The sequence below is a fragment of the Meriones unguiculatus genome, chromosome 14 (genome assembly GCF_030254825.1).
Source record: "Meriones unguiculatus strain TT.TT164.6M chromosome 14, Bangor_MerUng_6.1, whole genome shotgun sequence".
Taxonomy (NCBI): Eukaryota; Metazoa; Chordata; class Mammalia; order Rodentia; family Muridae; genus Meriones; species Meriones unguiculatus.
Window position 1 is genome coordinate 19,556,657 of NC_083361.1, and position 16,439 is coordinate 19,573,095.

Genomic DNA, 16,439 nt, shown 5'->3' on the forward strand with positions numbered 1-16,439 from the left:
TCACAATCACAACCGACTTTCAGCCGGATGCCGAAATGACTGAATCTGGCAAGAATAACCTTCAGCAAATGCGGCTGGCAGTCCCTGAATCCCTTCCTTAACACTGCATGCAAAAGTTACGTGAAAAATGGACTGAAAACCTAAGTAAGCATAACCTCAGGAAATACAGGACATCCTCATCGTCTTGGGTTAAGCGAAGACTTGGCTGCGGCAGTGGGGGTGGTGCCGGGGATGGAACCCAGGGCTTCGCATATCCAGCAGGTGCTCCAGCACTGAGCCTTGTGTGTCCTGGTTCTCTTTGACATAGTTTTACTGTATACAGCACAGGTTGTCCTTTAACTTGTGTACCTGAACTAGCCTTGAACTCCCCATCTCCTTGCTGCCTCCCAGGTGCCCAGATTACAGGCAATTTGCCACCACAGCCAACAAGATTTCTTCAACACGACAGCCAAAGTACCAGGAACAGAGGAATAAATAATTAAAGTAAAAAGCTTGCTCATGTTAAGGGACACCATTATAGAAGAGGGGGAGAGTTGGTGCGATGGCTCAGTAGTTAGAGCATTCTGCAGAGGACCAGGGTTCGGTTCCCAACACCCACACGGTAGCTCACAACCATCCATAACTCCAGTTCCAGGGGCCTGACCCCCTTTTCTGACCAGATACGCATGAGGATGCACATACCCAGAGGCAGGCAAAATGCTCACACACATGAAATAAAACGTAAATCTAATACAGAGAGAGAGAAAGAAAGTATTGCAAGTGGACACACAACACAGCTGATGTTCTCCTCAGATACAAACATAGAAACACACACACAAACAAATAAATAACGAAAGCGAAGAGGTAACCCACGAAATGGGAAAAAAAAATTTCAAAACATAAACTCAATAAGGGACTCTACAAAAAATTCTTACAACTTGATAATAAAACATGCACACAAAAAGCCGAACGGTGTGGACAGTTATTTGTCTGGAGCGGTAGAGCATGCCTCTGGAAATCTCTGTCCTCTAGAAACTGAGGCTAGAAACTTAAAGACTAGCTTGTAGGCATAAGGTTATCGTGTAATTCAAATGCTGACTTCTACACCGCTCCCCCCACCCCAACAGCTCCCTGCAATCTTTGTTCTGAAAATTTTTTGTCTCAATGTTGTGTAAACTCTGCTCCCCAATTGCCCTCTGATATGCCAATAAGGTGGCTTACAAGCAGTTACTGAGCAAGAGAGAGAATAGGGCTGGACTTCCTGCCAGTCAGGGGAGGAGAAGTTACAGGAGGAAATAGGCGATTGGGCCATGGGCAGATGTCCAAGAGGGAATCAGCCAGCCACAGGAGAGGGTGAAGGAAGGTCAGGAGAGGAGCTGGAGCAAGAAAGCTACAAAGTGCAAGTATCTCTGGGATGCACACTAGGAGTAGCTATTGGGTTAAGAATACTGACATGAACTCAGTGGCTGACTCTTTGATCGCCTCCCCCTGGAGGGTGCAGCCTTGCCAGGCCACAGAGGAAGATAATGCAACCAGCCCTGATGAGATAAGCTAGGATCAGGGAGAAGGGGAGGAGGTCCTCCCCTATCAGGGGACTAGGGAAAGGGGGAGAAGAGAGGGTGAGTGGGACTGGGAGGAGACAAGAGAGGGGGCTGCAGCAGGGATACAAAGTGAATAAATTGTAACAAATAAATATATAAATAAAATTAAATTAAATTAAAAAAAGAATAGAATAATAACTGATCAGTTGTTGTGTTGTGAAGCTTATTATTAAACAAATATAAAAGAGTCTCAATTACTTGCAATAACTGGGTTAAGAGAGAAACTGAGAAACAAACAGTTTTGTAAAAATAACCTTAACACTAGCTGAGCTAGACTGTCTCAAAAATAAAACAAAACAAAACACAAAAGCAAAACAATGTCTCATGGAGGTCTAAAGTTCAGTCCCCAGCCAGCACCCATTTTTGGCTCACAATCATCTGTAACTTCAGCTTCAGAGATCTGACAGCCTCATCTGGCCTCCACAGGCAAGTGTATACAAGTGCATTCATGCATGCACACACACAAATACAGGTGAAAAATAAATAAATAAAATTAACCCCCGATCTAGCTGATGTACACATGAAAAGATGTCATTAGGGAAATACAGCTGAAAGCCACACCCCACCACAATGGATAGGATTTTAAAACTGGGCAGTAATGTGAGTCAGCAAGGATGTTCACGAATTGGAACCCACAGCTGTTCACGCAACTGTAAAATGGTGCACCCGCTACACACAAACAGCCTGACAGTTCCTGAAAAATTTAAACACAGGGTTCCATAAGGCCCAGCAATTCTGCTCCTAGGAGACACTCAAAAGAAATGAAAACGTCCTCACAATCACGTATGACCAGGCTGGGTGTGGTGGATCACACCTGTCGGCTGAGATGAGAGGATTGTAGGTTCAATCCGGCATGGACTACACAGCCATGTTCCAGACGGGTCCACCTAGGCTACACAGTAAGACTCTGTCACACACACACACACACACACACACACACACACACACACACACCAAAGGGAGAAGGGGTTGGCAGGATGGCTCAGTGGTAAAGATGCTCCCTGCACAAGCCTGGCAATGATAATCATCCAAACCCACGTGGTAGAAAGAGAACTGACTCCTCAAACTGTCCTCTGACCTCTACAAGCTCACCCTGCCATGCATGTCCCCACACACACATCATGGAAGTACTTACTGGAACTCAAACTGTAGACCAGGCTGGCCTCAAGCTGAGAGATTCACCTGCCTCTGCCTCCTGAACGCTGGGATTAAAGGCGTGTGCCACCACTGCCTGAAAAGTTCCATTCTTGTTCTTCTTCTGTTTCTTCTTTCTTTTTTTTCTTTTTTAATTTTAGCTCTGGCTGGCTTAGAACTCACTATGTAGACCAGGCTGGCCTTGAACTCACACAGATCTGCCTGCCTCTGTGTGCTGGATTTGAGGTCAATTCTGGTCTACAGAGTGAGTGACAGGACAGCACACAGAAACCTTCTCTCTACATACTTAAAAAGACACACTCATATAATGGAATATGACTCAGCACTTAAAAAAAAAAAACTGAATGAAACTATACTTGAAATGACTTCTGATTTCTGTAAATGCCCAGAGAAGCAAAGCTATGGAAGCAGAAGTAGACCAGGGCTTGCCTGAGGCCGATGAGGAGAGAAGGCTGGGCAGGAGAAATGAGGAATGATGTACTAGTGAATGTTACGTACTAGTGGAAAGGTTCCAAGCTGATTGTATGTCTGTATTCTGTCATGATAGTAAGATCTGCCCACTTGAAATGAGCAGATTGTAAGGTGTAAATTACAATTCTTTCTTTCTTTTTTAGACTTATTTACTTTACATATATGAGTGCTCTATCTGCTTGTACACCTGCACGTCAGATCATGTTGTAAATGGTTGTGAGCCACCATGTGGTTGCTGGGAATCGAACTCAGCACCTCTGGAAGAGCAGGCAGTACTCTTAACCGCTGAGCCATCTCTCCAGCCCCCTGTATAAATTACATTTCAGTAAGACCATATCAGAAAGAAAAAGTCAGCCAAGAAAACCTGTGAAAGTCCGAAAGACATGGATGAGCGGGTTTGTTAGGGTAACCCTATTTCTGTCAAATGACAAAGGGAAAAAAATGTCTGTGTGTGCATTAAAGTTTCCCAGTAGGCAAGGCAGCACACGCCTGGAATCCCAGCCCCTGGGAGGCAAAGGCAGAAGAGTAGCCAGGAGTCAGCCTAGCCTAAGGAACTGAAGGGTTCTCTCTCTCTTCCTGCATTTCATTATTCAGTGTGGAAGGGGGAAGATGCTTGCCTCGGTATGTGTTTGTGTAGAGGTCAATGGACGACCTGCCGGAGTTGGTTTTCCTCTTCAACTATATGGATTCCCACAACCGAACTCAAGCTGCCAAGCTTGTGTGGTAAACTTACCCCACTGGCCATCTCTACAGCGGAGACACCTCTTTTCTGCGTTTTTGTTGTTGTTGTTGTTTTGAGACAGGGTCTTTCTATATATGTAGCCCTGGCTGTCCTGGAACTCACTCTGTAAACCAGGCTGGCCTCGCACTCAGAGACCCACCTGCTTCTGCCTCCCGAGCTCTAGGATTAAATGCGTGCACCACCACTATGCCTGGCCTAGTGTTTAGATTTTGTCTCAGCCACCTCTATCTTCTGAGGCTTCGGCACTTTCCTGACACCTACTGAAACAGGGCATACATTTATATTCTAAACCCGTACATGCTCCTAAAGTGCAAATTAAAAATCTCGAAACCCTGTACTTGGCTTCCCTTGACAAAACAAAAATGCACCCTTGCTATCTTCTGTTTGACTTGGGACTGTTGTTTTTTCCCTTTATCCTTTTCTTCTCCACTCCCAGTTTGAAACTTCCTGTCAGCTGCCAAATTTCTTCTTACCCTCAGGGCAGGACAAGTCATCAGCCTGGAACAGAGGCCAAAGCTACCTGATCCTTTTTGGGGCTTGCAGCTCCTAGCCCCAGAGCCTTGCTCTACCCCAGTCAGTCTTCCAGACCAGGACAGTGGGGTGCCGGTATCTGTCAGCATACTCAAAACCAGCTCAATGGCTCCGGGGGCCAGAACGATGCCATGCCCACAGCTTCAGCTCTGGCACCAGGAAGTGCAGCTGGGCTGATATGCAGAGCTTGGTCACTGAGGCAATTAGGGCTCTGTTGCCAGTGATCTGGCCAGACTCATCTCCCAACCCCTACCTGACCCTCCCTCCCCCTCACTCAGCGGCTGAGTAAGGAAGTAGCCTCACTGTGGTCCCAGGGCTAGCTCACGGAAGCCTTGAGATGGAACCACAGATAAACACCCTCCTGACCCTGGGAACCAGGAGCTGCTGTTGACACCAGCTGTGTCTTGCCTGGCCCTATGCCATTGTACCCAGCAGGCACTTGGTACACATCCAGAACCGAGCGAACCCGGTCTTATGGGTTTCAAATTGTCATGAAGCCCAGGCCAGCACCTGTCAACTGTCAAAACTGTTCACTAAGCACATAGTCTTTCAAATTAAGGGCTGCATTTTCCAAACTACTTTACTTTTCAGCTAGGCAAGACCACGAGCTGTGTGACTTCCTGGGGAGACCCGAACAACTGTCTATCCACTGATGACAGAACAAAGAAATGATCCTCCTACCCCCCAAGTCCAGCTTGGTGAACCAATGGGGCTTACTCACAGGAGCAGGGTTGACTCAAAGGCAGCTGCGTCATCTGAAGCCGGCCCCACCACGGTAAAAGCTGCAACCCTGAGCTGCTTCCCTACCTCATGGGGCTGTTCTGCTGGCTGCGGGGTCTGTTCCCCAGCAGCTGGTCCCTCTGGGGAACAGACTGGTTAATCGGGTAGCTTTCTGAGCTCCTCCCTCCAGAGGGGAGGCTCAGTTCTGTGGAAATGGTTTCACAACACCATTCATAAGGAAACAGAAGCAGAAAAGGCTGTGTACAACTTTAGGGAGGGGTCAGTGTGCTGTGTGGCTTTTAATATTTATTTGTGTGATGGGGGTTGGGGGCTCTCTACAAATCGAGGGTGGGGGTCAGGGGACACTAGTGGGAGTCTCCTTCCCCCACGTGGGTTCCAGGGACTGAGAACAGGTCATTAGGCTTGGCTGCAGGCGCCTCTCTACCTTAAGAGCCTTCTCCTCTGCCCATTAGGGGAAGCTTTTTAAATGGATAGAATGTGTCCTCTGGTCCCTTCCTTCAGGCTAGAACGCAGGTGTGGTTGCTGGAGTTTAGGCAGCTATGTTAGGCCATGAGGTACAAGCCACACCCTAGGCTGGGAGAGGTACAGCACACAGGTCTCATGTCATGGGACAGCATCCTAGCCATAGACTCACAAGCACCATACTTTGATATCAAAACCCATAAGATGATAATCAACTATGCTTTCCTTTTTTCCCCTCTTAATCCACATTGCTAATTATACTGGCTCCAGTAACACTTTCTCTTCCATGGCATAAAAATGTCCTAACTCCTTATGACAAGATGCCTTGGTGGGGACATATTAGGAAAACCAGCCTCAATGCAGAGGTGTAGCTTGGTGGCTGATCTCACTCTGCACACGAAGACAGGCACCTGAGCATGTCAGATCCCTCCAGATGCTATGGAACTCCAGTCGGCCTTCCCCTAGCTTCCCACTCTGGTTTTGACCCACAGCCTCTAGCAAGCTCAGTCTATTGCCGACTCCCCAAGGAAGGAGAGCGACTCAGGTTCACAAGACATGAGAACTCTCCAGAAGTCGCTCACTTAGGCACACACAACTTCCCCTCCCAGCCAAACGCACCTGTTGAGAAGTTTCTCCAGAGAGGCTTAAGTGCTATGTCCCTTCCTCTCTCACTGCCATCGACATGGGGTGTGCAATCACCATCAGTACAGGCCGAGACACGGGAGCAACATTCTGCATGTGTGTAAGTTGTGAGGCTGAGCCTTGGGTCCCAGCCATGTCTGGAAAGCAGCAAAGCCAAGATTCCTCAGGGGTCCTCAGGGAATAGCTATTCTCTTGAAGCCAGGACCACTCTCTCTCTGTCTTACTATGCTGGGAGCCTGTGGCAGCCTCGGACATAAGAGACTACGCTTGGAATGCCCAAAGCAAAGCCTACAGGTCAAGGGACAAACCACAGTGGCTGCTGGACCTCTTGGGCTCCCTCTCAGAGCCTGTGGCTGCCTTTCTATGGTAGCAAAGGCTTCAGCATCCTGGAGCCACAGCTATTGCTCTGTGCTGACCAGTGCCTGCACAGGATATGCCTGGCAGTACCTACCCACAACCTAGGAGACGCAGGCGATTACAATTACCTTGAAGAGTGCACCTGCTTCTCAGGACCTACTCGCCCCTACCTTTAAACACATCATTAGAGGAATTAAGACCCAAGCTGCTCCACCACACCGGAGCTTCTGCGTTCTGCGATTGATCGACATTGGGTGGCATCATTATGGCCCAGGCGTCTGCTCAGTGACTGGTTCAGAGGTGATCATGTGACTGGAGTCAGCACAATCCAGGTAAACCTTGAGCTTCTGCTGGAGTGACTGGAAGAAGGGCGGTGTCAAAAATTTCTGGTGGGGCAGAAATTTAGGGTTGAAGCTGGTACACTACTGAGGAAAAATGATGTGGAGTCAACCACGGAACAAGAAGCAAAGAGAAAAATAAAGAGCTATGACCTCACTTGACAGCTAGATAGGCCCTATCCATCCCTGGACCTGCAAATTACACGCTGCCTACAATAATCAGTTCTGCCTCTGTCCTCTCCCTCTCTCTCTCTGTGTGTTGCTGAGAGACTAGAAGTTAGACAGACTCCCTGGTAGGCAAAGAGCTAGTGAGAGCCCTAGGCCATAAGCTGGGTAAGTAAAGATGGTGAACTCCCAAGATGGTGGGCTTCTGCCTCACCCTCCTGACTTGAGACAAAAGCCTGGCAGCTCAAAATAAAAGCCTTGTTGGGGCTGGAGGGATGGAGCAGTGGTTAAGAGTGCTGGCTAACCAGGGTTCGATTCCCAGCTCTCACATGGCAGCTCATAACTGCCTGTGACGCCAATTCCAAGGGATCTGACATCTTCACACTAATGCACACAAAATAAAATTAAAATTCAACAAATTATTTTTTTAAAAAAGGCCTTGTTGGCTTTTGCCTCTCACCAGCGGGCCCCTTGCAGATGCACTGTCTCAACAAGTTCAAAGCCAGGCCAGGACTCAGGAGACTCTAAAACCCCCACCACTCGAAAAGAGACTGGATTTTCCTGGTACCCACCCTGCTTCCCAGAAGGTCTTTTTCTCTGTGTCGCTCTGTCTGTGCGTCTCCTCATCCCCCACAAACACCGTCCATCAACTGCTGGTTCTGTCTGCGGTGTTCGAGAGCTCCTCTACCTTTTAATTCAACTGGCAGAGAAAATTAACCCGCTCAAGACCTCCAGACTGTGTGATTGCGGCATGAGGCACGGGTGGGGGTGGGGTGACACAGGATGGGGACACGGACATGCTACACACCTGGGGCCAAATGGACTTTCTGTCTCCTGCAGTCCAAAACTGTTCCAGAACTCAGTGCTACAGGCATCATTTCTGTATGATTTGTGCGCCCACGTCTCAATGGAGGCCAGAAGAAGCGGGCGTCTTGCTCGGCTGCTCTCCGCCTTTTTTGGGACAGGGTTCTCACTGGAGCTCACTGACTGGTTAGGCTGGTGAAGCTGCGAGCCCAGGGATCCTCCTTGTCGATGCATTTTCCTCATCCCCAGCTCTTCCACTACAGGCCAAGATGGCTGTATCCAGTTCTGTTTTTTGATTAAAGTTTTATGTATGTGAGTATCTGTCTGCATGAATGTTTGTGCTTGGTGCCCACAAAAGTTCAGTCCCCTGGAACTGGAGTTACAGATGGTTGTGAGCTGCCATGTGGGTGCTGAGAACCGAACCCAGGTCTTCTGTAAGAGTAGCAAGTGCTCTTATTGCTGATCAGACTCCTGCACCCAGTTTTCATGTGGGTGATGAGGATTTGGACCCAAGTCCTAATTATCTCCCCAGCCCCTATTTACATATGATTTCAAAATACTAGGGAGCTCAGGGTACAGCTAGGAAGGAAACAAGTGTTGTCTAGCTTTCACGTGGCTCTGGGTCCCATCCCCAGGATCACAAAATGAATAAATAACAAGACTGGGCTAGAGAATTCTCAGTGATTAAGAGCACTTGTTGCTCTTACAGAAGACCCACACAGTGGCCTATAACTTGACTTCCAGGGGACCGGACACTCTCTTCTGACCTCCAAAGGCACCAGGCATTCATAGGCAGGCAAAACACTCAGACACACGAAGTACTTAAATTAAAAACTAAAAAAGCCGGGCACAGTGGCACATGCTTGTAATCCCAGCACTGAGGGAGGCAGAGAGAAGGCAGATCTCTGAGAATTTGAGGCCAGCCTGGTCTACAAAGTGAGTCCAGAACAGCCAAGGCTACACAGAGAAACCCTGTCTCAAAAAAAAAAAAAAAAACAACCCAAAAAATACCCCCCCCACACACAAACAAAAAAACTTAAAAACAAAAAGCCCTAAACAAAACAAGGCAGATGTGGGGAGACAGTATTAACTTGAGACCAATGGAGTGGAGAAAGAACTCTTTTGAGGGCCGGGGTTGTAGCTCTGTGACAGGGTCTTTGCCCAGTCTATGCAAGGCTCTGGGCTCCATCCCCAGCACTGGAGGAAAAAGAAAAAAAAAAAAAAAGACTTTTCCTAAAGCACATGGTTAAAAATAACACCCTTTCCTACCAGGGCCTCTTGTAATGCCACGCAGATCACGTGTTGTTCAACTCCTGTGAACAACCTTTGCAACTGAGCACAGGCTGCAAAGCTCCCCATATTTAGATGCAACTGTAATGTCTCCAACTATCCCCAGGGGTGCTCTTGGTGGGTATCACCGTAGGTCAGAATAATATACTTTCCCTTCCCTGTTGCTTCCCATTATATCCATTTCGAGAACTCTGGCTCTTCCTGCCTCCCTGGGTCCTCAGAGCTGGGCTCTCGGGTGCATTCCTCAGAGTCTAGCATGAACTCCTGTCCCAAAGTGACAGGGGGAAAATGGGGTTTTGATGCTGCAGATGGAGGGGAAAGAAGCGAAGACCTGGGCTCCGATGGTCCTCAATCAGACAGGTTTTCACAGTAATAAGATTAATCATTCATGGGAAGGGCTGGCTGCATGCCAGGTACTGAACTAAGCATTTTGGCAAGCATGTGATAATGAGAGGAGCCACTGAGCCACATGGACCTTTCCCAGCCACCTTACTTTGTCACTCCTTTCCTACCATGCTCTGCTTCCCTCTATGAGGTGAAATAAAGTCCACAAAGAAACTGAGGAACAGAAGAATTCAGTAACTGGCCAACACTGCTCAGCTAGCCATGTATGGCGGGCGAAGTTAAGACTTGAATTCAGATCCGTTCATCTCAAAGTTCTTGTTTTGATTTTTTTCATGACTTGGTTTTCCCTCTTGCCACCGGGCCACTGACTCCCCAGGTGATAACATTCAGTGTCCCATATACCAGCTGGAGATGGCCAGCCTTCTCTCTTCATTCCTGTGACCTGCACAGATGGTTTGTGCCAGGCTTGGGGCCCCGAGGTGTGGTTGGAGGAGTGAGACACCATTCTTCCTGTGTGAATATTCACACGGCCTGGCCACGAAGTGGGCTGTGTAAACACGTACTGCACCGTGAGAAGCGAGGCATGCTGTATCCTTAGTGCGACTAGCCAGGAGTACACTGTGTCCTGGACATGCCAAAGCAGTCCGAGCAGGTGATTAAGCGATAGAATCCAAAGCCTCCTTGGGCATGCTGATCATTGGAGACATAACGACGACCTTTTCTGCTCTGTACTCTAAAATGTCATTTGCTGATTTTAAAACAAAGAGCTCTTGCATAATGACAGATTTGATGAACAGAGTCCAGGTTGCAGTATTTGTATTTCGGCAGAAATGGAGGTTGACTTGGCCCCTCCTGTCCTTCCAGGCAGGTTGCTGTTCCTGCTAGCCAGGAAGCTGATGTCCGAGTGGAGAGTTGTTTCCAAAGAGAGGAGGGTCAGGGAAGACCTTATTCCTTTGAGATGGGGTCACTCATTGAGGGTGAAGCCAGGCTGGCAGCCAGCAAGCCCTAGGAATTCTCTTGTCATGCCTGGCTTTTTGTGTAGGGACTGGGATTTGAACCTGGACCCTCATGCTTACACAGCAAGCTCTCTTCCCCACTGAGCATGGTTTCTCTGTCTCTGTGCTGTGGACAATGAGCTGACACTTTTTGTTTTGTTTCTGAGACAGGGTTTTCTTCATGTAGCCCTGGCTGTCCTGGAACTTACTCTGTAGCCCAGGTTGGCCTTGAACTCACAGAGATCCACCTGCCTCTGCCTCCCAAGTGCTGAGAGTAAAGGTGTGTGCCATCACTGCCCAGCCAAGCCAGTACAATTCTTACCTACAGGGGAACAGGTCCTGTGGGATATCAAACACTTAGCAGCACCAGTGGTCTCTACCTACTATCTGTCAGATGCACTTGGACCAGGAGGACTAAAACTGACTCCAGGTGTTGCCATGAGTCAGGAGGGAGCGGAATGGCCGAAGGCTGGAGCCTGTTCCAGTTACATGAGCTCCTGGTTGCTGCTGATATAATGACCCAAGCTCTTGTCTTACAATTCTGGAGGCAGAAGTTCTGCGGGCTCCTCCTTCAGAGCCAGAAGCCAGAGTCTTCAAGTATCTGTGCCTGCTTGCTTTCTTATCTCCCCATCCTTCTTCCCTCTCCTCCCTTCTCTCCCAGTGCTGAGCCTGGTAGGTGCCAGGCAAGCCCTCTCACATGAGATAACCCCTAACCCTAAGTATTTCTGTCTAGAGTTCCTGCTTTCTTAGTCTCTTCCCTTCTCTACCCTTTCACCTCCTATTTGTTTGTTTGTTTTTCAAGATAGGGTTTTTCTCTGTAGCCCTGGCTGGTCTCAAACTCAGGAACCTGCTTGTCTCTGCCTACGGAGTGCTGGGACTAAAGGTGTGTGCCACCATGCCTGACTGCCACCTCTTCTTTAAATGGACCCCGAGATGTAGCAAGATAATCCAGGACAATGTCCCCATTACTCACCTCTAAGAAGTCCCCTTTGCTGTATAAGGCCCCACACACACAGATTCCCAGGGTTGGGACATGAACATCTTTGGCAGGGTTATTTCTTTTGGGCCTCTGGGTGTAATGAGAACTGTCATAAGGGGCCTAGGAAGAAGTGCTGGGATAGGGGTGGGAGTGGAGGAGAGTAGGGTGGAATAGGAGCTGGTATTTTCCAGCACCAATTCTCTGCCAGGCATGGTGGGGCAGAGGGACTGGTCTCCCCAGGTAACTGCTGTCTGCTAATTTACAGGCGAGGAGATGACCCGGGGAAGGTAAGAGCTGAGCTTGACGCTGAAGGGGACAGACAGGTTTGGCCCTGTGGGTCAGGCACTCTGAGCAGCAGCACCTGTGGCTGTGAGGGCAAGGAGATGAGTTATGCTGGGTCTGGAAAGTAGGAGGCATACAGTCTGACGGAGGAAGCCAGGGCGGACATCTTGGTCCTTTTACTTTGACATAAAACACTGTTTCTCCCAATAGTCATCACTTTGTCTGTGAGCCCTCAGTGCATGCTAACGCCCCGGAGAGCAACGAGACCCTCACTTGAGATGCTTCACTTCCCGATTCCTGGTGCTGTCCCCTCCCCCACTCAGAAATCCACAGAACAAAGCAGGAAAGTGTCTGAGTCACACCAACGGGCCACTGCACAGTAAAGGTGCCACAGGGGTAGAAGGTCCAGGCACAGGCCGTCACAGCCTGCTCCAATAAGTCTGTGGTTTAGGACAAGGTCTACTCCTAACAGCAGAACCTGCTTCCAAGCCATGGCCAAGGAAGGGGTACAGAGCTCAGCTTATCTTCTTCAGCTTTCTTTTCTTTTTTTCTGAGACAGGGTTTCTCTGTGTAGTCTTGGCTGTCCTGGAACTCACTCTGAAGACCAGGCTGACCTAGAATTCATAGATCCATCTGCCTTTGCCTCCTCTGGGCTGAGATTAGAGGCATGTGCTACCACTGAGCTTTCAATTAGGGGTTTGTCTGTGGTTTTTTTTTTTGTTTTGTTTTGTTTTTTGTTTTTTTGTTTTTGTTTTTTTGTTTTTCCTGGACTTGCTTTGTAGACCAGGCTGGCCTTGAACTCACAGAAGTCTGCCTGCCTCTGCCTCCCCTGAGTGCTGGGATCACTCACAGGCCTGTGCCATTACACCTGGCTCTGTCTCTGGTTTTTGTTTTTCTCTCGCACTCTTCCATAGACAGGCTGGGGACAGTGACCTTGAATGTCTGACTTTCTTGCCTCTTACCTCCTGAGTTTGGGGATTAGGCACACGGACCACCACACTTGGTTTTAGGAGGTGCAAAGGGCGAAACTCCGGGCTCCGTGCCTGTTTGGCAAGCACTCCACTGGACCACATCCCCAGTCCTGTTCTGTTGTTGCTCCAAAGAAAATGAGAAATGAGCCCAGTGCTCCTGACCTCACGGACCAGCTCGGTGCTGCCTAGAGCCACCTCAACTGATCGGCCCAGCCAGAGACGGGTATCTCCCAGCATCTCCTTCACCTCGCTAAGAGCATGTGATGGCATTTAGGCCAATGAAGTGTGGCCTAAATAACTTTGCACCAGGTCCAGGCCCATTCAGCCGCTCACTTTCCACACGTGGAGCAGGCCGATGTCATTTCCATGTCACCACAGAGCACCTGGTGTGTACCTTCTCTGAGCTTCAGGGAGGACACGGGCCTCCCTCACCTGACACAGGATTCCAGCACACCCGTGTCTTCCTTCAGTCACCTGCTCAGGCTATTGCTATTCAATCTATTGTCGTTTGTCTCCTGGCCAAGGGATCCACCCCTCCATCGTCTGTCGACATAACCCCTCCTTCAGAGCTGGCCCTGATTCCCAGGAGGCGGGTTCTATTTCTGTCATTCTACAGGTGAGAAAGCTGAGGAACAGAGAGGCTTAGTGACTTACCTATCGTCACACAGCCAGAAAGCTGGGAATGTTAACATAGTCCGCAGTTCCTCAACCCGGACACCCGGCAGCGGCCAGCGAGCAGCCTCTCCTGGGAACTTCTGAGAAATGCAAATTGGGAGCCTCGCTCCAGACCTCGGAAATGAAAACTGCAGTGTGGTCCAGCCATCAGGGGCAAGCCAGCCAGCCCTGCAGAGCCGGGCAACGTTTTCCAAAGTGAGTGTGCCGCAGCCTACACTCGCCTCTGACTCTTCGGCCTGTGAAAGGCTTTACTGCGGTACTGAGTTAGCGCCTAGTACCTCACCCTTTTCTCCCCGCAAAGCCTTGTGGTCTGCACCCATACATAGGCCTGGGCTGCAAGAGTTTAGTCAAATAGTCTTTATTTAATTTGTGTGGTGTGTGTGTACAAAGATGACTGTGGAAGCCGGGGAAGGACACTGGATCCCTGCAGACGATGCCACAAGCATGGGTGAGCCACCAGATACGGGGCCAGGGCCACCTAGTCCTCAAGATCTAGCATCTCTTTTGCCTTTTGCTTCAGGGTCAAATGCTTTCAATGGCTGAGCCACCCATGCTCCCCTCCCCACACAGACCCTCCACCACAAGCTTTAAGGCGCAAATCCAGGGCCATCCTAGGTGTAGACCCTGTAGCACCCTGGGATCCTGGGTAACTGACTCCTCAGCAGCTGACTCAACAGGACACCTCCTCCCCCTTCACCCAAAGCCTTCCTATTTTCATCAGTCTGCCCAGGGGTTACTGCTTGGCTTCTTTGCACTGATCCTGAAGTTTTTCTCCTTCATGATAGGACTCAGAGCAGAGAAGGTGCCAGAAACAGCTTGGTCCTGCTGGCACCCCCCAGGTTCCTCCATGCAGTTCTCAGGTGGAAATTAACAGCAGCCCCCTCCCGCCCCCACCCCGTGGAAGACAAGCCTTTTGGGGCGACTCTGACCAGGGCAGGATAAAAGGTTTGAAAATATCCTGTGTGTGGAACAGTGTGGCAGGAGCCATTCAGGAAAGGCACGGCCAACACGCTCAGGAACCCTCCAAAGAACGGAGCAGAACCCCATTCTTTGGAAGAGAAAAGGATCACCCCCCCAGGCGGTAATGGAAGCCCCCCATTTCCAGCTTCTGCCTGCCTTCCTCTCCCAGGAACTCTTGGCATCGCAGAGAAAGTGAAGAGCAGTGTCTAGGGTCGAGGTTTGAACACGGCCTGAGCCCTCTCCTCCCACTGGCTTCCTTCTCCACACTGCTCAACTACCACCTCTCCTGAGTCTTCCCAAAACTTCATTTTAAACTCCTGCACTCACAACCCTCGTTTATGTACTCTTACGTTCCTACCTAGCCTCTGGGGGTCTGGGAACTTCTCCAGACCTCGGTTTCCTCCTCGGTAAAATCTGCTTTCTTAGTTCAGTGGTCCCAAGCCAGGGAGGGAGTGCCCCATGATGGTGGAAGCAGAAATACGGCCCCAGGGAGCATCCCCAAATCAGATCTCACTCCTCCGCAACACACGCGATCAGTCGCGCTCAGGGCGCAGCTGGGCAGGTTTTCCCCGCAATCCCCTAGCCGACACAAGCCAGCCTTGGCCGGGCTTACCCGGGAGATCCCCGCCTCCGCGCTACCAGCTGCATATTAATACCCAGCCCCTTGGCGCACATGTCTCCAACGCCTGCCAACACCCCAACTCCCTCAACCAACAATGCAGCAAGGGCGTATGCTGCACAGTTCCAGGAACTGAGGCCCGCACAGGCCTCCGGAGTAGTGAACACCGTTAGGGGAATGCTGCTTGGGCGCTGCAGGGGGACAGATAGGTTCGACTCCTGGACTTTAGAGGAGACCCGGGTGGAGGCGGGCATGCGCCGCCTGGTGCAGCTCGAACGGCGCCCATCGCTGGCCATCGTCTTTCACCCCTTACTTTACAGGCGCAGGCACTGAGCCCCAGAGGAGCCTGGCAACCAGAGAAGCGCCCCAGTCGCCTTTCGGGGCGCCGCTGCAGCGGGGCGCGCGGGCCCGGCTCCTCCATCCAGCCCCGCACCACAGCGTCACCTACCTTCCGCCGGGGCACAGGCGCGGCAGCCGCTGCCCACGGCCGCAAGGATCCCGAGGAGCTGGCAGAGGCTCGCGGCCGGGCGCTCCAGGGTGCAGGGCGGGTGGAGGATCCCGGGGCACGAGCGCAGGCGACGGAGAGCCAGGCCCACAGCCACCGTGGGGCGCGTGGAGACGTCCGAGCTCAGGAGCCGAGCGCGCGCTGGAGCGGGGGATCCGGCCGGAGTTGAGGCTGCAGCTGGGGCTGAAGCCGGGGGCTGGGTCCAGAGCCGGGGCTGGGCTGGAGGCTGGAGCTGGGGCGGGACTGACGCACAGGGCGCACGCCAGGGCTCACGTGGCCGCCCCCGGTGGCCATCACCTCCCTGCAGCTGCCGCCTAGTCTCCTGGCTCCCCAGCCTGTAGATCGCCTCCTGAACTTCTGGGTAGGAAGCCGGTTACTCTGCTGCGTGAATATCCCGTCTGAACATAACCTAAAACGCCTTTATCAGAAAATCTTTGGGTTTTCTGACTTCTGCTTTGAAGAAACTTCAGACGCTTCACAAGAAAGGGACAGGAAATGAAAGAGAAGGGGACGAAACAACAAAAATTCTGTTGAAAAAATACAATGAAGCACAGCCATTGCGCTTAACTCTAAGCCAGTAGTTCTCAACCTGTGGGTCCTGACCCCTATGAAGGGGTCAAACACCCCTTTCACAGGGTTTGCCTAAGACCGTCTGAACATCAGATATTTATACTATGATCCATAACGGTAGCAAAATTACAGTTATGAAGCAGCAAGAAAAATGATTTTATAAATGAGGCTAGTTGGCACACACCTGCAATCCCAGCACTCCAGGAAGCAGAGGCAGGCGGATCTCTGTGAGTTCGAGGCCAGCCTGGTCTACAGAGCGA

The 16,439-nt window shown here is 50.5% G+C and overlaps 1 protein-coding gene across 3 annotated transcripts in view; it reads right to left on the reverse strand.

Annotated features, from left to right (window-relative positions):
- The window catches only part of Eef2k (eukaryotic elongation factor 2 kinase), a 57,712-nt gene extending 41,853 nt beyond the window's left edge, over window positions 1-15,859 (reverse strand). The window contains exon 1 of one of the 3 annotated variants that reach the window (XM_060366917.1): window positions 15,553-15,859. The gene's annotated coding sequence lies outside the window, so the exon portion shown is untranslated. Of the gene's footprint in view, window positions 1-5,200; window positions 5,332-15,552 lie in introns of those variants that run through there. The other 2 variants (XM_021635673.2, XM_060366916.1) reach the window with 2 other exon arrangements.
- Between the last annotated feature and the right edge of the window lie 580 nt (window positions 15,860-16,439).